We start from the raw sequence: 23,531 nt of genomic DNA, 5'->3' as shown, positions 1-23,531 counted from the left end.
GGCTCTGAGCCATCGGCCCGGAGCCCGACGCGGGGCTTGAACTCACGGACCGCGAGATCGTGACCTGAACTGAAGTCGGACGTTTAACCAACTGAGCCACCCAGGTGCCCCAGTTTGCTAGTATTTTGTTGGGGATTTTTACATTTACATTAATCAGTGATATTTGTTTATAGTTTTATTTTCTTACGATGTTTTTGTCTGGCTTGGGTATCAGGGTAATGCTAGCCTCATAGAAGGAGTTTGGAAATGTTCCCTCTTCTTCAGTTTTTTAGAGGAGTTTGGAATTGGCATTAATTCTTCTTTAGATGTTTGGTAGAATTTACCAGTGAAGCAATCTGTTCAGACTTTCTATTTCTTCATGATTCAGTCTTGGTGGCTTGTACATATCTAGGAATTTATCTATTGCTTCTAGGCTACCCACTTTGTTGTATATTTGGTTTATAATTGTTTGGAGTAGTCTCTTATGATTCTTTTTATTTCTGTAACATCTGTTGTAATATTTCTTCTTTCATTTCTTGTTTTATTTGAATCTTCTCTCTTCATTAGTCTGAGTGTGTCAACTTGCCTACTTTTTAAAAAAACCTCTGGTTTCATTGATTTTTTTTTCTAAAAGGGTATGTGCATTTTAAATTTAAGTAGCTATAGCCAGATCACTTGGCCAAAAAGGTTGTGGTAATTAATATACTCTCTGAAAAAGGTGGAAGATGGAGTGCCTCTCCATGTAGAATAAAATAAAGTTAGAACCTCGCCTCACACTATAAGCAACAATAAATTTCACAGTAATTAATACACAAATACAAAAAATAGAACTATTAAAATAGGAAAAAAAAGATAACATTTGTTTAACCTCAGGATAAGTTTGGCCCTTTTAAGAAAGACAGGAAACTGAGAAGCCATATGGGGCCCCTGGGTGGCTCAGTCGGTTAGGCATCCGACTCTTGATTTTGGCTCAGGTCATGATCTCATGGTTCATGGGATCAAGCCCTGCATCGGGTTCCCTCTGCCTTTCTCTCTCTGCACCTCCCCTGCTCACATACACACACTGTCTCTCTCTCTCAAAATAAGTAAACATTAAAAATAACCTGAGAAGCCATAAAGAGAAAATTGATGTATTCAACCACACGAACATTTAAAATACCATAAACAAAGCCAGAAAAAAAATGAATAGACTGAGAGAGAAACTTGCAAGATATGACCAAGTGATATCACTAATACATAAACAACTCCTTCAAATTAGTAAGAAAGAAATATATAAAAAGACAATGGGGGGTGCCTGGCTGGCTCAGTTGGTGAAGCATGTGACTTTCGATCTCAGAGTTGTAAATTCAAGACCCACCTTGGATGTAGAGATCACTTAAAAAAAATAAAATCTTTTTTTTTTTTTTACTTTTTTTTAATGTTTATTTTTGAGAGAGAGAGACAGTGAGCAAATCGGGGGGCGGGGGGGTGGGGAGAACAGAGTGAGAGGGAGACACAGAATCGGAAGCAGGCTCCAGGCTCAGCCGTCAGCACAGAGCCTGACGTGGGGCTCAAACTCACGAACTGCAAGATCATGACTTGAGCCGAAGTCGGACACTTAACCGACTGAACCACCCAGACGCCCCCCCCCAAAATAAAATCTTTAAAAAATAATAATAAAATAAAATCTTTTTTTAAAAAAGCTAGTAGAAAAATGGGCACAAGATAGGAATAAAAAGCGATAGAGAACTATAAACAGCCAATTACCTTATGAAATGTTCATTCTTCAAGGTAGTGCAAAAAACACACACTTAACCAACATCATCGTTATTCCCCATGAGACTGCCAGAAACGGAAAATATTGCTAATAACTAATGCTGTTGAGCAATGAGCACTCTAGGTCACTCTGACAAAGGAATCATTTTAAGTAATCAATTAGTCAATTGCACTTTCACACCTCACTTTTTTTGCTTCATTGACTGTATTTCTAAGCAAATGATATTTTATCACCAGCTGCAGAAGATAACACCTGAACGAGGTGAGAAACAACAGGATCAGAAGCTGTAGCATGTGGAAGTCCACTCACAGTGCTGGGTGACAGAAGCAATGCTCCTCCTTCCCCTTTCCAAATATCCTATAATGTAGTTTTCGGAATTCAGGGGGGGAAATTAGCAGGAAAAAAATAACATTCTCATCTTTTTCCTAAGCATGCCGCTTGTTTTAGAACCTCATTATGCAGTCGGTGTGCAACTTACACTTCTGCCAAATGCATCTTACACCTAAGCAGTCTGCAGCAGCATGAATTAACTAAGAACAAAATTCTCATTTCATAATAAAGCCTTTGTTTTATTTTCTTCTTCTCAGTTGGCTAAGCATCCAACTCTTTTTTTTTTAAGTTTTTATTTATTCATTTTTGAGAGAGAGCACAAGCAGGGGAGGGGCAGGGAAAGAGAGGGAGACACAGAATCCAAAACAGCTTCCAGGCTCTGAGCTGTTAGCACAGAGCCCCACGCAGGGCCTGAACTCACAAGCTATGAGATCAGGACCTGAGCAGAGGTGTGTCGCTTAACCGACTGAGCCACCCAGGTGCCCCTGTTTTATTTTCTTCTTTGCTACAAACAGAGAAAGAGGAAGTATCAGGAGAAACTTTAGAAGGGGATTTTGATCCCTATAAAGAACCATTGTCCAGAAACGGAAACTCAAGTTCACCTGGTTGCCCTTATTGTACAGAAAAGGAAACCCTAAGCTAAGAGAAGCAAGACCTCAGAAAACAGACAGTTTGGAAATATGTCGCAGTTGCCACTGGACTTTGGTATAGATTATTCCAAAGGGGTTCTTAACCTCTTGTGGTCCAGTCCCTTCCCTGCCGTCACAGGGCTTGCAAGAAGAGCCTTCCATGGCAGTGTAACCACTAGGTGGCACTGTGCACTGCGGGGCTAGTTCTGGTAAAGTAGCCCCTGTCCAGTATAGTGTTTCAGCGTCTAGGACAGGATCATTTTCACGCCTACTGGATCGTAATTCTCCTCCAGAATTTATAAACTCAGCCAATTTTAAGAGGCATCTCATTTTCTTAGAAAGGATAGAGTTTTGGGGTGCCTGGGTGGCTCAGTTGGTTACGTGTCAGACTCTTGATTTCAGCTCAGGTCATGATCTCACATTTGTGGGATCTAGTCCTGCGGCAAGGTTGAGTGTGGAGCCTGCTTGGGATCTCTCTCTCTCTCTCTCTCTCTCTCTCTCTCTGCCTCTCTCTCTCTCTGTCTCTCTCTCTCACACACAAAATAGAATAAACATTAAAAAAAACTTTTTAAATAGACGATCTAATAGCAAGATATTTTGTTTATTTAGATGGGACAACAAATTATAAAAGTGTCAATTCTCCTTAAGTTAATTTAACTTATAAAGTTAACATAAGCCCAATAAAAATACCAATAGTTGGTAATAAAATTCATACAGAAAAACAAAAATGAAAGAATAGCCAAAAAACAGTGAAAAAGAAGTACAGTGAGGACGTAACTCTAGCAAACACTAAAACATGCAATAAAGACTCTGTAATTAAAGCAGTTGGTCCTGATGCATAAATAGACAGCAGAATTGAATAGAAATCCCTAGAGAGAAGGAAATTTGTATACAACAAAAGTGGCATCTGAAATCACTGGGATAAATAAAAAAGGCCAACAAGTAGCCTTTTGGAAGAAGATGAAATTATATCCATACCTTATTTCATACACAAGAATAAACTCCAGGGGCACCTGGGTGGCTCAGTCGGTTGAGCATCCGACTTCAGCTCAGGTCATGATCTCTTAGTTTGTGAGTTCGAGCCCCGCATCGGGCTCTGTGCTAACAAACAGCTCAGAGCCTGGAGCCTGCTTCGGATTCTGTGTCTCCCTCTCTCTCTCTCCCCTTCCCCTGCTCATGCTCTGTCTCTCAAAAATAAATAAATGTTAAAAAAAATTTAAAAAAAAAAGGAATAAACTCCAAACTGATCAGAGATCTAAATGGAAAAAAAAAAAAGAAAAGAAAAGAAACCACGTAAGTTACTAGAAAAGATACGGGTAAATTCTTTTTTAATCTGAGTACAGGTTTCCCCCATTTCTTACAGTAGAATGCTCCTATGAAACCTTTCGTAAGCCAAAAATAGCATAAATCAAAGAAAAATTACCATTTTGCGGAAAAAAATCCCAGACCCAAAAAATAACGTCTCCTGGACTTTTCTGGTACCTTAAGACACATCTTGCCAAGGGGGCACAAAACAGATGGAGATAAAGCACAGATGTTCACAGACACAAAGCTATGGCGGCTTGATGTCAGAAGCTGAGACGGGGTTCCCTGGGAGGAAGGAGGGAGCTTGGCCGGCACTCTCACTGCTCAGAGCAAACTGCCTCTGTGATGGCTTTGCTGCAAAACGAACAGTGAACGATGTTTTTGCTTTTCAGCTTTCTTCATAGAAGCAAAAATCCTCTTCAGAGCTCCTCTGCTTAGCAAAAACAGGTACTAACGTAGGGCTGTTTTAAAAGTGAAGTGGTGTAACACAAACTTTTGAAAAATAGGGAAAAGCTTTCAAACTCAAGATCCAAGAATAGTAAAAGAAAAGACTGATAAATTTGGCTACATAAAAATAAATTTTTGAAGGGGAAAGAAAACCCCACAACGTCAAAAGTTAACTGATAAATTAGGAGAAAATACTTACAACCTATATGAACGATAAAGTGTTATTATCCCCAATTTATTTTATTATATTTTTCCTCCATGTTTATTTGCTTATTTTTGAGAGAGAAAGAAAAGCACGCGTGAGCAGCGGGGGGACAGAGAGAGAGAGGGAGATAGAGAATCAGAGAAGCAGGCTCCAGGCTCCAAGCTGTCAGCACAGAGCCCAATGAGGGGCTCAAACTCATAAACTGTGAGATCTTGGCTTGAGCTGAAGTCACTCAACCAACTGAGCCGCCCAGGCACCCTATATCACCAATTTATTTTTATTTTTGTAATGTTTATTTATTTATTTTGAGAGAGAGAGAGAAAGAGAGTTAGAGTAGGGGAGGGGCAGAGAGAGAGGGAGAAAATCCCAATCAGGCTCCATACTGTCAGCGAGGAGCCTGAGGCAGGGCTCCATCTCAGGAACCATTTGACCGAGACCTGAGCCAGGAGATCAAGAGTCACATCTTAACCGACTGAGCCACCCAGGCGCCCCAGTCACCAATTTATTTTTAAACTCTGAAATTGAAGAATAAACTCAACAGAAAAAAATGGAGGGAAAACATATGAACAGACAATTCACACAAAAGTATAAAAATGGTCTTTAAAGTACGGAAAGATGTTCAATCTCACTCACAATTAGAGAAATGTAAATTGAAACGGGTAAACCACTTCTCACCTATCAAGATTGGCAAAAATTGAAAAAAAGCAAAGCAAAGCAAAACAAAAACCTGACAGTACATTATGTTGGTAAGGCCGTGGGGAACCAGCTACTGTCATGCATTGCCAATAGAAATAAAAATTGGCACAGTCCTTTCAGAAGGGAATTTGGCAACATCTGAAAAAGTACATATGCAGTTAACCTTTTGGCCCAGCAATGCCGCTCCAGGAGTCTACCCTGAAAATACACCTCCACCGGTACGAAACCACATGTGGACAAAGTGGTTCATTGCAGTATTGTTTGTACCTGCAAGGTTTTGGAACAGCCTAAACTCCCCATTCACAAGAGAATGTTTGAATTAACTAGGAGGCATCCACAAATTGAAATACTTCACCACTATAAAAAGAATGCGGGGGGTGGGGGGGGGGGTGCCTGGCTGGCTTAGTCGGAAGAGCATGCAACTCTTGATATCAGGCTTGTGAATTCGAGCCCCATGTTCAGTGTAGACATTATTTAAAAAGAAAAAAGAATGAGGAAGATCCTGATGAACTGATATGAAGTGATTTCCGAGAGATATCGTTAAATGGAAAAAAAAAAGTGCAAAAGAGCTTTAATGGAGAGACACGGAATGGTGGAATGAGGAACTCTGAGGACCCACCCTCCAGCAAAACAATCATAACTGGTGAAAGTTAAAAAGAAAAAAAAAAAAAAGAGGGGCATCTTGTTGGCTCAGTCGGTAGAGCGTGCAACTCACGACATGAGTTCAAGCCCCACACCGGGCATGGAGCCTACTTTCAAAAAATAAAAAAATAAAATAATAAAAAAATAAAGTATCATGTGGGGCTCCTGACTGGGTCAGTCAGAAGAGCATGTGACTCTTGACCTTGGGGTTGTGAGTTCGAGTCCCACTTGGGTGTAGAGATTTCTTAAAATAAAATTAAAAAGAAAAAAAGTATTTAAACTCTCTGAAAATTGTCCTAAGGGCAGACAGCAAATAAATAATTATCCAAGTACACCTACTCAATCTTGATAAGATCAGCTAGAGTCTGTCACACTTGAGCCACCCCACTAGCTCAGTGCAGGGAAGCTCTACTCCAGGTGGGTAAGGCTCCTCTCTTCTCCCCGCCCCCCCCAGCTCCCAGACAAAGGCTACGGTATTTCCCCAGGAAGGGCAGGTCCCTCAGCCTTTCTTATCCTTCCCAGCCCTGGGCTGCAGAGGAGAAACTCCAGGCAGGCAGGTGTGGACCAGAACTAAGAACTCCCTTTTTATACTGAGCCCCCTCTCACATTATGGAGGTGCTACCTCAGGGTGGCAAGCTAAGGATACTAGGACCCTGATCACCCTCACCCCAGTCGCTAGTTCTACAAGAACCTAAGGGACCACAGGATACTTCCTTTGCCCAGTCCCTTGCAAGAGAAAAGAGCCATCACTCTGAGGAAGCAGGCTGCTGTCCTCACTGCCAGCTCTACCGTTATGTATATTTTATGACAATTTATAAAAGAGTAATACTGGATTTAGCATTAGAAGAATCTAAATTACTCTAACATCTCAAATAAAATAATGGGCCATAATGAGCTAGGTGCTTTATGGAAAAAAACTCCGTAATGTCATGAATCAAATCATCCATTCTGGACAGTAACTTTTACACTGGTATTTGAAGGTTATTTATATTAACTATTATTCTTGTCTGGAAAACAACTGGAAACATGCCAAATATCCATCCACTCTTCATAACAAAAAGGGACGAACTGATACATGCAGCAAATGGAAACCAAACACGATGTGTGCCGAAAGCAAACACAGAAGAGTGCACACTGGGTGATTCCATCTATATGAAGTTCTACAAAAGGCAAAACTAACTTATAGTGAAAAAAAAATTTTTTTTAAGTGGTTCTCTATACGCAATTGCTGAATCACTATATTGTACACCTGAATTGAATACAACACTGTATGTTAACTACACTGGAATTAAAAATTCTAAAAATAAAGTGGCCCTGTAAAGATGAGAAATCATGTGGGAATTGAAAGGGGGTACAATGAAACTTTCTAATGGAAACGTTTTACATATTGATTGTAGTGGTAGTTACACTGGTATATACATTTGCCTAAATTCATCATACTATGTATGTAATATAAGTTCATTTTATTGTATTCAAATTATATATCACAGTTGACCAAAACAAAAAAAGCAAAAGAAAAAGAAAAAAGAAAAGTCTGGTGTCTTCCCTGTCTGCTCATATCTAAGAGAGGAACATTAAGAGACTGATTGGGAGTCACCTGGGTGGCTCAGTAGGTTAAGTGTCCAACTTCAGCTCAAGTCACGATCCCACAGCTTGTGAGTTCAAATCCCTCGGCGACTCAGTGCTGACAGCTAGGAGCCTGACGCCTGCATGGGATTCTATGTCTCCCTCTCTCTTTGCTCGTCCCTCCACTTGCGCTGTCTCTCTCTCAAAAATAAAATAAACATTAAACAAAACTTTTTTAATTAAAAAAAAAAGAAATCGATTGGAAGTCCTGTACATGAGGAGGCTTTTCAACTGGGGGGTTTCACTGTAGGGTGATCCAGGTGGGCTGTTTTGTCAGAAAAACTTGATGTCAGTGTTTTTAGGTCTTTCCTAAAAAGAGACGGTAAGGGAATTGAGGCCAGACTACTTCAATTCAAATACAGGAACTACCACTCATTTGCTACTTCCTAACTTCTCTGGGCCTCTTTTTCTTTATCTGTAAAATCGGCATGATAATAGTGCCTACCTAGGAGTAAATGTAAGGATTAGATGAGTTAATGTATATAAAACAATATCTGGCACTTAGTAAACACTAAATAAACATTAGCTGGTAATGTTGTCATTCTTATTCAGGCAAGACATTTCCAATCTTCTGCCTTGAAAACAATCCTGGCTGTCACTATTTTAGGAGGGAGCGTGAAAGAGAATTAGGTGATTGGAGAAGAGGGACCATGCATTCTCTTTGCCCTTCTCCTGGGGGCAGGGTGGGTTATGCCCTTATCTTCCCCTCATTGTCTTTTGGTGGGATTGGGGGGAGGAGCAGAAGTTGTTGTGTGGATTCATCCCATCAGCTTTCGGGAAGGATTTGTCAAGCAAAAGAGCAGTGGAAAGTCTTACTACTAAAGAGCTGAAGAGATCTGATTACATAAATCATATATTTTAAAAAGCACCTTAAGCAAAATCATAACATCATAAAAAATGCAAAGAGAACTAAGTGTGAAAAGAATTTGCAACAAATGTAGTGTGGAAATAAAGACCTACTCAAATAAGAACTCAGAGCTTCCTGAGCAAGGGAGTCACCACCATCACATGCTTTGGTCAGAGACTGAAAGCCTGCAGGGGAGTGAGAAAGCACAGTGGCAGCGAGGGAGGGGGAGGGGGGCGGATAAAAAATTTCAGATGTGCTGTGATTGGAGATTTTTGGCACAAGAATGTGAACGTAAGCTAACTAGACATGGGGCATCTTATGTGATTAGTTTGGGGAGCATATTTGGCTTTGTCTGGTTGACCCTAAGTTAGAAATTGGGGAGAGGGAGCAAAAAAAAAAAAATAGGGAAAGTGACTGTCCTTGACCAAGTCCTTGCTGTGGGCAGGTTACTAACGAGGTTGTGGTTTGGTGGCCCGGACTGACTGCTGCAGAGGTTGTGGGACAGAATTCTAGGGTCAGATGTGGTCTGACTCTTGTCTGTGTTTATACTCAGTCTGTCAGTAGTTAAGGTGTATAATACGTGAAGCTTATACAAAAGAGATAAGAAAAACTTAGATGTCCCCAGTAGATTAAATGGTCAAAAGAGGCAACGTATGATTTCTATGTGTGGAATTAGAAGTAGCTACTTCAGTAGATTCAAATCACAGTCAAGTTTGGTTTATGCACATCTGATTGCAAATGCGCAAGAAGAAAGAGAGAAAGGTGATTCAACTTTATTATTATCACCATGAGTGTGTGTCACAGGCAATGCAAACTCGGGATGGCTTTGTTTGCAAGAAACAAACTGTATAATTAATTATGATGCACAGAGAAACACCAATAAAGAGTAAGAGGAACTGATCATTTCAACTACAGAAGATACAATTAATATTTTATGGATGATTTAAGACAGTGTTTTCAAACTACGGGTTATGATCCATTAGTAGGTTGTGAGATCAATTTACAGGGCAATCAGTGTTTAAGAAAAAATAGAATGGTACAGAATAGAACAGAATAATGCCTTTTCCCCTTATCGGTTAACTTGCAGAATCTAAAATTTGGGTAAGATGTGACACCAGTGTGAACACTAAAATAATTCAACCTCATAGGAGAAGTAAATAGGGATACAATAAGATATTGTTTGTCTGAGTGGAACTACATCAAACTTAAGACTTCTGTGTATTAAAGGATATAATCAATAGAGTTGAAAAGGAAGCTACAGATGAGAAAATATTTGCAAATCATATATCTGATAAAGGGTTAATATCTGGAATATAAATAGAATTCCTACAACTCGACAACAAAAACAAATAAGTCAATTTAAAAGTAGGCAAAGGACTCAGACATTTCTGTGAAGATGATATACACACGGTCAGCAAGCATGTGAAAAGATGCTCAACATCACTAATCATTAGAGAAATGCTAATCAAAAGCACAATAAGGTACCACCTCACACTCTTTAAGATGGCTACTGTCAAAAAAAGAAAAGTGTTGGCAGGGATGTGGAGAAATTGGCCCCATTGTGAAACGTTGGTGGGATTGAAAAATAATGCAGCCACCATGGAAAATAGTATAGCGGTTCCTCAAAAAATTAAAAACAGAACTACCATATCATCCAGCAATCCCATTTATGGATATATATCCAAAACAATTGCAGGTAGGTCTCAAAAAATCTATTTGCACACCCATGTTCGATAGTAACATTATTCACAATAGCTAAGAGGAAAAGCAGCTCAAATATACATTGATAGATGAACAAACTATGACATACACATACGATAGAATATTGTTCAGCCTTGAAAAGGAGGCAATCCTGTCAAGCCTTGGATGAACTTTGAGGACATTATGCTAAGTGAAATAAACCAGTCACAAAAAGACAAATAATGATTCCACTTGCATGAGATATTTACAGTAGTCAAATTTATAGAAACAGAAAGTAGAAGAGTGGTTACCCGGGGCTTAGATGAGGGGAAATAGGGAGTTGTTCAATAGGTAGAGAGTTTCATTTTGGCAAGATGAAATGGTTCTAGAGATTTGCTGCAAAACAATGTAAATATACTTAACACTACTAAATTAATACTTTTTTTTAATTTTTTTTTAACATTTATTTATTTTTGAGACAGAGAGAGACAGAGCATGAACGGGGGAGGGTCAGAGAGAGAGAGACACAGAATCTGAAACAGGCTCCAGGCTCTGAGCTGTCAGCACAGAGCCCGACGCGAGGCTCGAACTCACGGACCGCGAGATCATGACCTGAGCCGAAGTCGGACGCTTAACCGACCGAGCCACCCAGGCGCCCCTAAATTAATACTTTAATTTGTTACCACAATTAAAAATAAAATTTGAAAATTATTGTTATTTTAAGATTTTATTTTTAAGTAACCTCTACATCCAAGTGGGACTTGAACTTACAACCCCGAGATCAAAAGTCCTACATTCCACCGACTGAGCCGGCCAGGAGTCCCTAAAAATGATTTTAAACTAAAACAAGATACCATTTGCTATTCAATTCCCAAAGGATTTAAATGATAATGTTGAATGTTGGTGAGAGTTGAAGGAGTGGTCTTGCCACTGCTGGTAGAAGGCATCTCTTATAAGAAAGCAATTTGGCAATAATCTTTCAAGAGACTTGAAAGGATTGATACCTTTCAGCTCAGGAGCTCTATTCCTAGTAATCTCTCCTAAGGAAGAAAATTTTAAATGTGGACAAGGAATTGAGCACAAAGACGTTCACTAGCCTTTTCTTTTTTAAGGGAAAAATTGTAAACAATGTAAATATTGAACACATGGGACCAGTAAAGAACATTTGAACATTAGGAAGCGGATGAACAAAATGTCTTAAATTCACACAATAGCCTTAAAATGTCTATTCATGAATAATTGTTAATGGAGGGGCGCCCGGGGGGGTTCGGTGGGTTAAGCATCAACTCTTGATTTTGGCTCAGGTCTTGAGATTGAGCCCCACACTGGACTCCGTGCTGGGGGTGGAGTCTAGTTGGGTTCCTCTTTCTCTCTCCCTCTGCCCCTCCCCCGCTTGTGCACACTCTCTAAGTAAATAAATAAATTGTTAATGGAAAAATGTTTATGATACAATGTTAGTTGTGTTAAGGATAATTTTTTTAAAGATAAAATCATGACTGTCACATAAATATAAAGATAACATTCATCAAAGATTTAACTTAAAAAACCCCACAAAGATCTAATTTAAATCATTAATTAATGAGGGAACCAGTAAGATATTAAAACCTATCAAACAAGAATTCAGAGAGTTGTAGGAGGGGGGGGATGGGCTAAATGGGTAAGGGGCATTAAGAAATATACTCCTGAAATCATTGTTGCACTTTATGCTAACTAACTTGGATGTAAATTTTAAAAAATAATTAAATTAAATGGTAAAAAAAAAAAAAAAAAAAAGAATTCAGAGAATCCTACAAGAATAGGTCAACCAGGAAGACTGTAATGAATTTCCAAATAGATACAAAACTGACTTTATCTACTTAGGGATTTGGAAATCTTATCCCTCCACCTACAGAAATCATTTGCATATCTATGGGCCAGAGAAATTTGCATTGCTACCTCTGGCGAAGATGTGTAGTAAACAAACACTAAGGGCTCGTTTTTTTTCTTTTTTTTTCTTCCTCCTATTTCAAAGTCTTTTACAGCTTTTCCTGACAGTTGAAGTAGTCAGAATATAAAATGGAATGTATAGCATTGTCTCAATTAAGGAAGAAAAAAAAAGAAAGAGGAAATATAGCCTAAATATTAAGTATGGGTTTTTTTCTTAATGGTGGAGTTAGTAATTGTTTCCTTAATCTTTTCTCTTTTCCAAGTTTTCTACAATAAAAACATAATCCTTTTATAATAAAAGTTTTTAAAACTATAATCATAGTTTACCTAAGGCAAAAATACCCAAATAATGGTACCCCTAAAATTCAGTAATGAAAATTTATATCTAAATCTAAATAAATCTATATAAAATCTAAAAATTAAGGGAGTCAATACGAAATACTTGGGATTAGCTATTTGTAGCAATACTCCCTAAAAGCAATCTTCCTCTGAACAGATTTGATGATAAATATTTTTGAGGAGACAAAGCATGCTTTCAAATTCCTTAGGGAAATCACAATCTAAGTCTAAGAGGAAAATAATTAAAAGTGAGTGTTTTTTTTAAATTAATTCTAACATGAATTACACTAGGAGTGAGATTTGGTAAAGGTAGATTTTGGTCTGCCTGGAGTAGCATGGGAAAACTCTTAACATAAATGATTTGCCAGTGTTTCCTCAATAGTTCTCAGAGGAAAGAATATACTGATTTGAGATGGCTAGTCCTAAGTACTTCAGTAGAAAGACGTTTTTTTTTAAGTAGAGAAGGACAATACATCTTTTACCATGCTATGGTTTAAGAGCAATACTTCTAAAAGAACATCCAACTCCTTTTGTTCTCTTGAATACAAACTGGAGACCAATCCTGAGAATTCCTTGAGCCAAGTAAACAAAACTAAATCTAGCTTGTTCATAAACACAGGTGAAACCTAGGTTATTTCTTATAAGTGTGTCTGACACTGTAATAGAAACTTAAGTCATCTTCCTAAAAATGACATAAAATAATCACCCCTAACTAACCCCTGCTTTCTGGAAACCCCCAACTGTAATAACCATTGTCAAGGTTAGACAACTTCCTCATTTTCTCATTATAAGCTTTACCTCTTTGATTTGATGTCACATAATCATATCCACTAGAATACTTACAATCTCCTATTACATGTGAACAATGAACCCCAGGTATATTGGTCAGTAGAGTCCACCTTAGAAACTCATCCTGGACCTACCTTCAGTCCATCTTGGCTGCACCTACAACAGTGAAATTCTGGGAGGCACCTGAGTGCAGAGTTGATTCTGTATGGGAGAATTGCTTCCTTCCTTAGGAGGCTCATGGGTCACATCAGGTAGCCAAACTTCCCTGAAGACAGAGCAAGCTCTATCAGATCCCAAAAATACGCCTTGGGCAAATTAACCCAAATTGGGTTAATCAGGGAATCATAGGCAAACATGTATTTCCTAAGTCATGACAATCATTTTCATCTACGACTAGACTTTAACTGCTCTATCACCAGACAAATGGTCCCAGTAAAATCATTTCTTTCTTTGTATTTACAATATTATGCTATTGTTTGCATTACATAGTGAAGATTCAAAACACGCTTATCTTGAGGCGCCTGGGTGATTCAGTTGGTTAAGGGTCCAACTCTTGATTTCAGCTCAGGTCATGATCTCATGATAGTGAGACTGAGCCACGAGTCAGGCTCCATGCTGAGCTTGCTTGGGATTTTCTCTCTCTCTCTCCCTCTCTCTGCCTCTCTCTTTCTCTCTCAAAAACAAAACAAAACAAAACAAAACAAAAACAACAAAAAGACCCCACTCTCTATCTTGTCTCAGGAACAATAGAAGGAAAAGGGTTTCTCTGACCTCCCCAAATCTTTTTCAACATAGAGAAGGACCAGGTGTTCCTCTGGGACGATAGTTTTCAGACATGATGACATTAAGGATGATAGAGTATATCCAAAATGAAGATTTCCCTCTCCCAACCCCTGAGATTCTGATCTTTTAAAAGCTCCTCAGGCAATCTGACTGTACAGCCACCCTGAAGAGCCCCCGATGCATAGGGTTTTAAAGTGCTTGCACAGGCCTTTCTCAAAAGTGTGTTAAATGGCCCTCTCCCTAACCCCAACAGTTGAGAGTGTGAAGTATGACTTAGCACAGCCAATTGGTCAGCCTGGAACATTGACTCTTGAGAGAATTACTGCAAAGTCTCTGGGCCAGTTAGAAATTATTCATGAAATTGTGGTGGCATTGAGAGTCAAGGACTGCAGCACCTGGTGGTGTCCCAAACAGACCTTCCGTATGTATGTGCTAGCCTTCCCAGTAAGTCTCTGAACTATCCAGTTCCTTCTAATAAATTCCCTTTCTGGGTAAATTAACTAGAAGTGGTGTCTGTTGTTTGCAATCCAGAACCATGGCTAGGCTAGTTCAGTGAGGTAGGTTTTATCATTACCATTTTGAAGATGAAGAATCAAGGTTCAGAGAGATTGCGTTACTTGTCAGAAGTCACTTGATAAGGGACAGAGCCAGGACGCAAGTCAAGATCTTTGTTCATTGCTCTTACCATCACAGTATGAGTTGGGGAAAACCATAGAGCAACCATAACATACTTTCTTGATCAACGGAAACAGTATCAGTGGTTCTCAGCCCTAGATGCACGTTAGCCACACCTGACCAGCTAAGGTGACCTGCTTGACTCACCTGGAGGTGTCCTCTTTTTAGCACTGGAAGTCTCAGTTCCAGGGAAACCCTGTAACCCTGAGGAACTTGAGACAGTGGGTGACCCTACCTGAAAGGCTTAAAAACAACAACAACAACAACAACAACAACAAATGCATAAGCCCTCCTCCAGAGATTCTAATTTGGATGTTTTGTATGGGATCTAGATACTGACATTGTTTAAAGTATCCCAGTTGATTCTAATGAGCAGCTAGGGTTGAAAGCCGTTAGTCTATATGAAATCTTTTAGTTTATCAGACTCCAAATCAGTCTATCATATTTGTCTATCTAAGCCTATCTCTGTTACTGTGGTTGATATCTACACAAACAGGCGTTTGATCAAGACTGAAATAATAAGAACACGGGGCGCCTGGGTGGCTCAGTCGGTTAAGCGTCCGACTTCAGCTCAGGTCACGATCTCGCGGTCCGTGGGTTCGAGCCCCGCGTCGGGCTCTGGGCTGATGGCTCGGAGCCTGGAGCCTGCTTCCGATTCTGTGTCTCCCTCTCTCTCTGCCCCTCCCCCATTCATGCTCTGTCTCTCTCTGTGTCAAAAATGAATAAAGGTTAAAAAAAAAAAAAAAAAAAGAAATAATAAGAACACAAAGCATGGCAAATGGTGTCCAGAGCCAAAGTGCTAGTTTCGATGGCTCCCTCCCTGACTCCTTAAAGAAAGAGCAAATAGGGAAATATCAGGGGCACTTGAATGGCCTTACAGGCAATAATTATGGCTTCTGGGGTGAATCTAGTGATCTAGGGGAGGATAATGAGCTCTGCCACATTTATAAGTAGTGGTGTATGTTGGGGCGCCTGGGTGGCGCAGTCGGTTAAGCGTCCGACTTCAGCCAGGTCACGATCTCACGGTCCGTGAGTTCGAGCCCCGCGTCAGGCTCTGGGCTGATGGCTCAGAGCCTGGAGCCTGTTTCCGATTCTGTGTCTCCCTCTCTCTCTGTCCCTCCCCCGTTCATGCTCTGTCTCTCTCTGTCCCAAAAATAAATAAACGTTGAAAAAAAAAATTAAAAAAAAAAAAATAAGTAGTGGTGTATGTGGGAGAAGGAGGTGTGGGGAAGGCTGTATGGGTCAATGAGGTTGAGTTATAAATTGGTGATGACGCAAACGTCTCAGGTCATTTGGGGACTGAGGTCTGGTTGTACTACACTAGTTGGGAAATTCTACAGCTTTGGCTCTAATCTTGCTCCTTGACTTTGTTACTAGGGGCCAAGGAGAAATCCAGAGGACCAGGTCATTCCTTTAGTCATCTGTTGTCTTGTTGGCCCTGAAAGAAATGCCTAGAGCCTTGGCATTCCAGAATTCTTTCTCTCTCAGAAGTTCAACGGTTCATTTATTCATTCACTTAACAAATGCATGCTGAGTACCTATCATGTGCCAGACACCAAGACCAGGATGCAACACCAAGGAAGACTAACATGGTTTTGCCCTTCTGTGGTGTGGTGGTGGGGAGACTGATGCATAACCAAGCTGCTGGAAATAGTGTGGTCATTGCCAGGAAAGAGAAGTACTGAGTGCTAAAGGATCAGGAAAACTTCCCAGAGGAAATGTCACCCAGGCTGGGGCTCAAGGATAATCTGGGCTTAGCCGGTCAGAGGAAAACCTCTCTCAGGGAGAGAGAACAGCAAATGTAAAGACCCCAACTGGGCAGTGTGAAACACTGTGAATAATGGCCCCCAAAGATGTTCACATCCTAATCCCTGGAATCTTCAAATATGTAACCTGTTTCATATGTAACAAAATATGTAACAAATATGTAACATGACAAAAGGTTCAAATATGTAACCAAATATGTAACAAATATGTAACATGACAAAAGGGGTTTTGCAGATGTAATTAAATTAAGGATCTTGAGATGAAGAGGTTATCCTGGATTATCTGGGGGGCCCGATTACATTTGGCCTTTTACTTGAAAGAGGGAGGTAGTAGATCAAAATCAGAGAGAGATTTGAAAATGCTACAGTGCTGGTCGTGCAAATGGAGAAAGAGGCCATGGACTAAGGAATGCAGGAAGCCTCTAGAAACTGGACAAGGCAAGGGAACTTACCTAGAAATTCTTCCACAGAGCATCCAGAAGGAGCATAGATAGCCCTGCTAACACTTTGATTTTAGTCTAGAAAAACCTATTTTGAACTTCAGACCTCCAGAATTGTAAGATAATACATTTATGTTGCTCTAAACCATGAAATTTTGGTAATTTGTTACAAGAACAATAAGAAACTAATAGAAGAACCTACAGGAAAATAGTCTAGTATGACTAGACCATAGAGTATAAGGTGGGAATAATATTGGAAAGGTAAGCAGAATCAGGAAGAATCTCATAGGGCTTATTAAGGGTAAGCCTAAAATCTGCTTCATCCTTGGGATACACTGAAGGATTTTTTTTTTTAAGTTTATTTATTTATTTGGGCGGGGGAGGGGGGGAAGCATGAGCAGGGGGAGGGGCAGAGAGCGAGAGAGAAAGAGTGAAGGATTTTTAAACTGAGAAACGATAAAATAAGGTTTACATTTTAGGAAATTACATTTGCTCTAATCTATGGGTCAGCAACCTTTTCCTGTTAAGATTCAGATAATAAATACTTTATGCTTTATGGGGCATATGGCCTTTGTTGAGTATTCATTTGTGTTTTTTTGTTTTCTAACAGCCCTTAAAAACATAAAACCTGTTCTTAGTTCAAGGGCCACACAAACACGGGCAGTCCCCTGCTCCGAGTCAACCTATGTCCCATTTCTCAGCCACCCTTGTAGCTAGGTGTGGTGATCAGAGTCAGGAACCCAAATTTGGGTAAAGAGACCTAAGGAAAAGTCTCCCAAAGAGTTCTGGGAAAACTTTGGCTATACTAATGACAAGATAGGGCACTGCCGGTTTGCTTTCTTCCTGCCCTCTGAACACTGATGTGATGCCTTATATCGCGAAATGAGCCTGAGAAAAAAAGCCAAGATTAATGGAGATGACAGCCCTGGCAGAGATTACTGAAGCAAAGCCACAAGCGTCTATCTCTAGATTTTTTTGTAATATGGGGGGAAATCAGTTCCACTTTATAATCCATTTTGAGTAGGGTATCCTGTTACTTGCTGCTGGAAGAATTTCTAAGCGAACAGATGGATGCTGGGAGATTGGTTAGAAGGCACTGAACTGCTCAGGGAGGGCTGACGGTTGCCCAAACTAGGGCTGTGGCAGTAAGTGTAGAGGGAAGTGCATGGACTTGAGACATGTTTAGAAGGCAGTATCAATAGGATACAGAGATTGGATGTGAAAGGAGAGGCAAGAAGAGGGAACAAGTGATGTCAAGGATTCCTCCCAGGTCACTAATCATCACGGTAGCATTTTTTACCCAAACAGAGAAAACAGGAGAAAGAGCAGGTGTTGGAAGGGGAAAAAATGAATTCTGGAGTCTGGTGTTCCTGTGGGCCATCTCAGTGGAGTTGTCCTTAAGCAGTTCTATGTGAGAGACTGATGCTCAGAAAAGAGGTTGCGATGGCTGTCATCAGCATTGATCCATACTTCTTCTTTTAAGTCGCTTATCGAGGTGTGATTCACATAATGTAAAATTACCCATCTTACGGCATTTGGTACATTCAGAATGCTGTGCAATGATCACCTCTATCTAGTCCCAAAACATTTCCATCGTTCCAAAGTAAAACCCATATATATGTATATATTCCCTGCAATAACAGTTTGTTATGAATTATGGATCTCCAAAAGAGTATTCAATTAAAGTTATGAACCTTGTTTCCCCGAATACAAACATGCTCAAAATAACACATATGACCTTAGAAAGCATACCCCCAAAGTCCATCCATGGACCTTCTAGGGTCTCGTAGACCCCAGAGTATGAACCCCTGATCTAACTGAAGCTTTGGAAGTGGACATAGGGGGCTTTCTTGGTGAGAAGCAGGGATGACCCAGCTTCCTCTAGATTGTTCCCTTTCTCTCCATCACCCACGTATTGCCCACTCTTGTCCACACCCTTGGCCCATTCTTTTCTTATCTGGAGAACACTTATCTCTCCATTCTCCTTCTCTAAAACCTCTGAAGTTTTCTGCCTTTCTCTTTGGGACTTTCATTTCAGTCTATTTTGGGTCAAAATTGAGAGGTATGGGATAAAAAGAGTAGTTATTTTAAAAATATACAACATGTGCAACTTTAAAAATATATATGTACAACATGGATGAACCATGAAGACATTACGCTAGGTGAAATAAACCAGACACAAAAGGACAGATATTGTATGATTTTGCTTATACGGGATACCTAGAATAGTCAAATTCCTAGAGACACAAAGTAGAATGGTGGTTGTTAGGGGCTATGGGGAGGGGAGAAGAGGGATTTATTGTTTAATGTGTGCAGAATTTCAGGTTGGGGATGATGAAAATTTTGTAGAGATGAAGAATGGTGAAAGATACACCACAATGTAAATGTACATAATGCTGTTGAACTGTACACTTAAAAATAATTCAAATGGTAAATTTTATGTTATGTATATTTTGCCACAACAAAACCAAAATGCTTTTGTAAACATTTACTAAAACAATCTTCTACACAATGTGATAGGTGCTTGACTAAACAGGTGGGAAAGGCAACAAGACAGATACGCAACATCAAAGAGCTCATAATCTAACTGGAAGGTGAACCGTATACTAGAAGGTTAAAATAATACTTTTCAGCCTATTACCATTTGGAAGTATTGCCTCTGATACTTTCTTATTTCAGGATTAACTATAGTACTGTGGGGTTGGCAAGGGTGAGAATATTACCACCCCTCACTTACCCCATTATTCACCCACCCAGTAGGTAAGAGGTCTAACCCAAGATCAATAACTGACGGGAGGACCACCAAAGTTTAACCTTGCAAATGACTGGTGAGATCTTTTTTCTGATTTTTATATTTCAGAACGAGAATGAATGGATGGCACTGTGAGCAGCAGTTACCTGAGAAGAAGTGTATTTTCTGCTACTAATTTTACCCAAAATTTCTTTATTTGATGAGTCCACAGGTTGAGTCCATTGACTTGCTGAGCCTAAAAGATGCTTTACAATACCTTCTTTTGCAAGTTGGATGTGACACTTTGGACTGTCTCAACTCTTGCAATTCCTTGAGATACAGATATCTTTTCCCTAAAATGCAAAACTGTAGTCAATTTAACTGTAAGTTCTTAACTGTGGTTGCTCAGCCACACAAAGATTGACTTTCCTTATATGTAAAAGTTCTGGCAATACCTACTCCATAGTCTGTCCAGAGCATTAAGTAAGAATCTGTATATGATTCTTTGTGAACTATAAAAAACTACATTAAGATTAGCTGGGTGTTTATTTACACCTAGTAATGTATATACAGACATCATAAGAGTAACAGGATTTCATTTGATCTTTGTGGAATGAGTAGGAGTTAAATTGGTAGAGAGGAGAACAATGAATTACTGTGTGGGAAAATGGTATGATATGACAAAGAACAGTTCATCAAAATCAAATAAAATTAAAGGGGAAAGATGAGAGGCACTCTTTTTAAAATAATGATCATAATGATGATGATGACTGTTATTGTCATCATCTACTATTTTGAAAATTCTTCCTAATTCAGCAAGGAAGAAACAAAAATGATTATTTGTAGATGATACAGTTTTAGTACTAGGAAACTAAAAATAATTGGTTAAAAGTATTGAAATTAATGAGAGGGTTTGGTTAAATAGGTAGAAACAAATTAATATATAAAGAAGCAATAGAATGTCTCCAAGAAGTTGGAGAAGACAGTGAAATCTTGCCTATATGTTATTCTGAATACACTTATATTTACTTGCCAGTCAAGTGCATTGTCCAAACCAGGTTTTCCCATTGTCCTTCTCCTTCCTTCCCACCACACTGGCGCTAGCCTGAGAACAATCACGTGATTACATATATCTATGTTAATTAGTATTGATGAGAAGAGGTTTTATCTTGAAAATTCTGTGTTAACATTTTAGGTGGACCAGGATTCTCCAAGAACACTTAAGAGAGGGCCTTCATAAAATGTATTTGTTGTTTCTGTTGATGCTTATCTCCCTTTCAGTTCCCCTGAGGTCTCACTTTCCTTCTCTCCCAGCAATAACTGTTTGTTATGGAATATAACAACTTGTAGACTTTTGTGATAAGCCTGTAATAAATGTCAGTGTCTGTCTGCACATGGAAGTAAGTGGTTACTTCCCTCTCTTCTCCACCCATTCATCACCTAGACACAGGCTCTGGAAAGGTTAGCAGAGTTACAGAACCACCCCCTCTCTCAGCGAGAACATTCCTCCCTCCAATCTACCTGCCTTGTCCACCAACCCCACTGATGACTTTATGGCCAAATCTGACTGTAGCCGTCCACTAAGATAGGTGAGCATGCTCAGGTCCTTGGTCTAGAAAATTTTACCTTCCCTGGCCCCAACGGGACTGTGGCCCTAAATTTCATTTGAAGTTGAAGATTGGTGTAGGGGATAGGCTGTGTCTGGGAGGGCTGAGTAATCAGAACAGAATGTGGGAGAGAAGGGTGGAAAATGCCCTTCCTTTTGTCGGTTCCAGGGCCTCCTTTCTGGGCCAAACTTGGTACCAACAAAAGCACATGAAAGTACCTAAGTTAGAATTTGGTGAGTGAATGTGATTCCTCTTGCTCTTGAGCTCAGCCTAGTCCTTGTCCTTTCATGCAGAGCAGCACAAGACCAGGCAAAGGAGTAGGAAATGTTATGGGGCTTAGCGGCTTGGCCTATTAGGCCCCATAACTCTATTCACAGCCTACTGACACAACTCCTAGTTTCCCCTATTGTTAACATCTTATATCACTTACTACATTGTCAAAACTAAGAAACAACCTTAGTATATTTTTATTGACGAAACTGTAGACTGCATGTCACTAGTTTTAACTAGTATTAACTAAGCGCCAGATTTGATTTCAATAGTTTTTTTGTTTTTGTTTTTTCCCCAGCTAATGCCCTTTTTCAGTTCCAGGATCCAGGATACCACATTGCCTTTAGGGGCTAATGTGCTTTTAACCATTTTGTAAACCTCCCTTAATGCCCATTTCTAGCCCCATCCTTGAACTTTCTGCTGAGACTTAACATCAAACATAGGGGAGAAGGAGCCAAGATCCTAAAAAGGTCTGATCTAAAAGCCACCTCCACATTTCTCATCAGGATTTCCTGAAATGAAATCTCCAGATTAGATTAACAAGACACCCTGTTTGTTTTTTGTTTTTTCAAGAAAAGAGAGATTCTATAGTCAAATGAGTTAAAGAAATGCTTGATGCCAAATCCCTTCTTGAAGAGGCAAAATATTCAACATGGCAAAATTACTGAGAAGTCTTGCAATAACCAAGTTTGATTTGGTTTAACAGAATTTTTACCAAATTTCAGTCACGTGTGTATCACCTTCATATCTTTTGCCATATTTTCAGACAGTCTGTACTATTATTGACTTATTCTTTTTCTTTAAATCCACTCACCTTTTAAAAAATACATTCTTTTTTTTAATGTTTATTATTTATTTTTGAGAGAGAGAGACAGAGTGTGAGCAGGGGAGGGGCAGAGAGAGAGGGGGAGACATAGAATCCAAAGCAGCTCCAGGCTCCCAGCTGTCAGCACAGAGCCAGACGCGGGGCTCGAACTCACAAACCACAAGATCATGACCTGAGCTGAATTTGGAAGCTTAACCAACTGAGCCACCCAGGTGCCCCTTAAAAAATACATTCTAAAGAGCATTTGATATCACTACCATAAATGGAAAATTAAGACCATTTACCAAAATTAATTAGAATGGAAAAAATGTTAATTTCATCCAAGAACTTCCTAAAGTCATCCCATCTAACACCAGTCGTTCACACATGATAGACTGGGAAATATTGGTTAACCAGAACCATTTTTTCCATAACGGCTGTTAACACCCTGGGGAGATCCTTTGGGAAAGGCCCAGAACATCAGGAAATGTACACAGGGAGCTAGTGTTAAAGTCTAAACTAAAACTGAAGCCCCTTCCTGTCTCTCCAGTGCCTTCCTCACAATCCTCCTCTGCTTCTGAGTCTCAGACATCTCTTGGGCATGGCCAAAGGAGATTCCATGAAAGTTTGTAACACAGAAAGTTCAGATTCCATGTGATCAGGTCTTGATCCTGTGTTTCGGATTCTAAACAGATTCCCATATCTAGCTCTGAAGGCACCTTATCTTCCTCCACTCTAGAGGAGGAAGTTGGATCTGATTCTTTGTCAAACTAAATGAGTACAATTTTTCAGATTGTTTTCCGATTCCCAACAATAATTGTTGCTTATACCCCACCAATTCCCACCTACTGACCACTGACTACCTGCACTTTGTCCAGTTCTTCCTAAAGTCATGTTATTTTAAAATGTAATTGTGTTTGAGCAAGAGGGTGTGGCAAGAGGGGTGCCTACTGTTAATCAGTAACAGAGAGCAGAAGATAAACAAGGTGCTTCCAGCTGGGCTGGGCACATTTGGCCCTTGATTCTCCCTACAGTGACCTAAGCAGCCTCCATGCTCAGTGTGGAGCCCACCTGGGGGCTTGATCACACAACCTGGGGATCATGACCTAAGTCAAAATCAGGAGTCGGACTCTCAACCAACTAAGCCACCCAGGCACCCCGACAATTATATTTATGTATATTTCAAGTACACTCTATTTCTATTTCAAAAATTCCCAGTCACTTTTAATAGTCCCAATCATTTATGGAATTCCACTTT

General features: G+C 39.8%; 1 long non-coding RNA gene across 2 annotated transcripts in view; it reads left to right on the top strand.

Annotated features, from left to right (window-relative positions):
- Positions 1–23,531, top strand: part of LOC132685622 (uncharacterized) — a 91,505-nt gene that overhangs the window by 49,219 nt on the left and 18,755 nt on the right. The window contains exon 3 of one of the 2 annotated variants that reach the window (XR_013550540.2): positions 19,721–21,232. The exons of the other annotated variant lie outside the window; for it this stretch is intronic. This is a non-coding gene — a long non-coding RNA (uncharacterized LOC132685622). Of the gene's footprint in view, positions 1–19,720; positions 21,233–23,531 lie in introns of those variants that run through there. 2 annotated transcript variants of the gene reach the window in all.

Source organism: Panthera onca, chromosome D2 (assembly GCF_046562875.1).
Source record: "Panthera onca isolate mPanOnc1 chromosome D2, mPanOnc1 haplotype 2, whole genome shotgun sequence".
In the NCBI taxonomy this organism is placed as follows: Eukaryota; Metazoa; Chordata; class Mammalia; order Carnivora; family Felidae; genus Panthera; species Panthera onca.
This window is presented reverse-complemented; position numbering and strand designations above follow the sequence as displayed.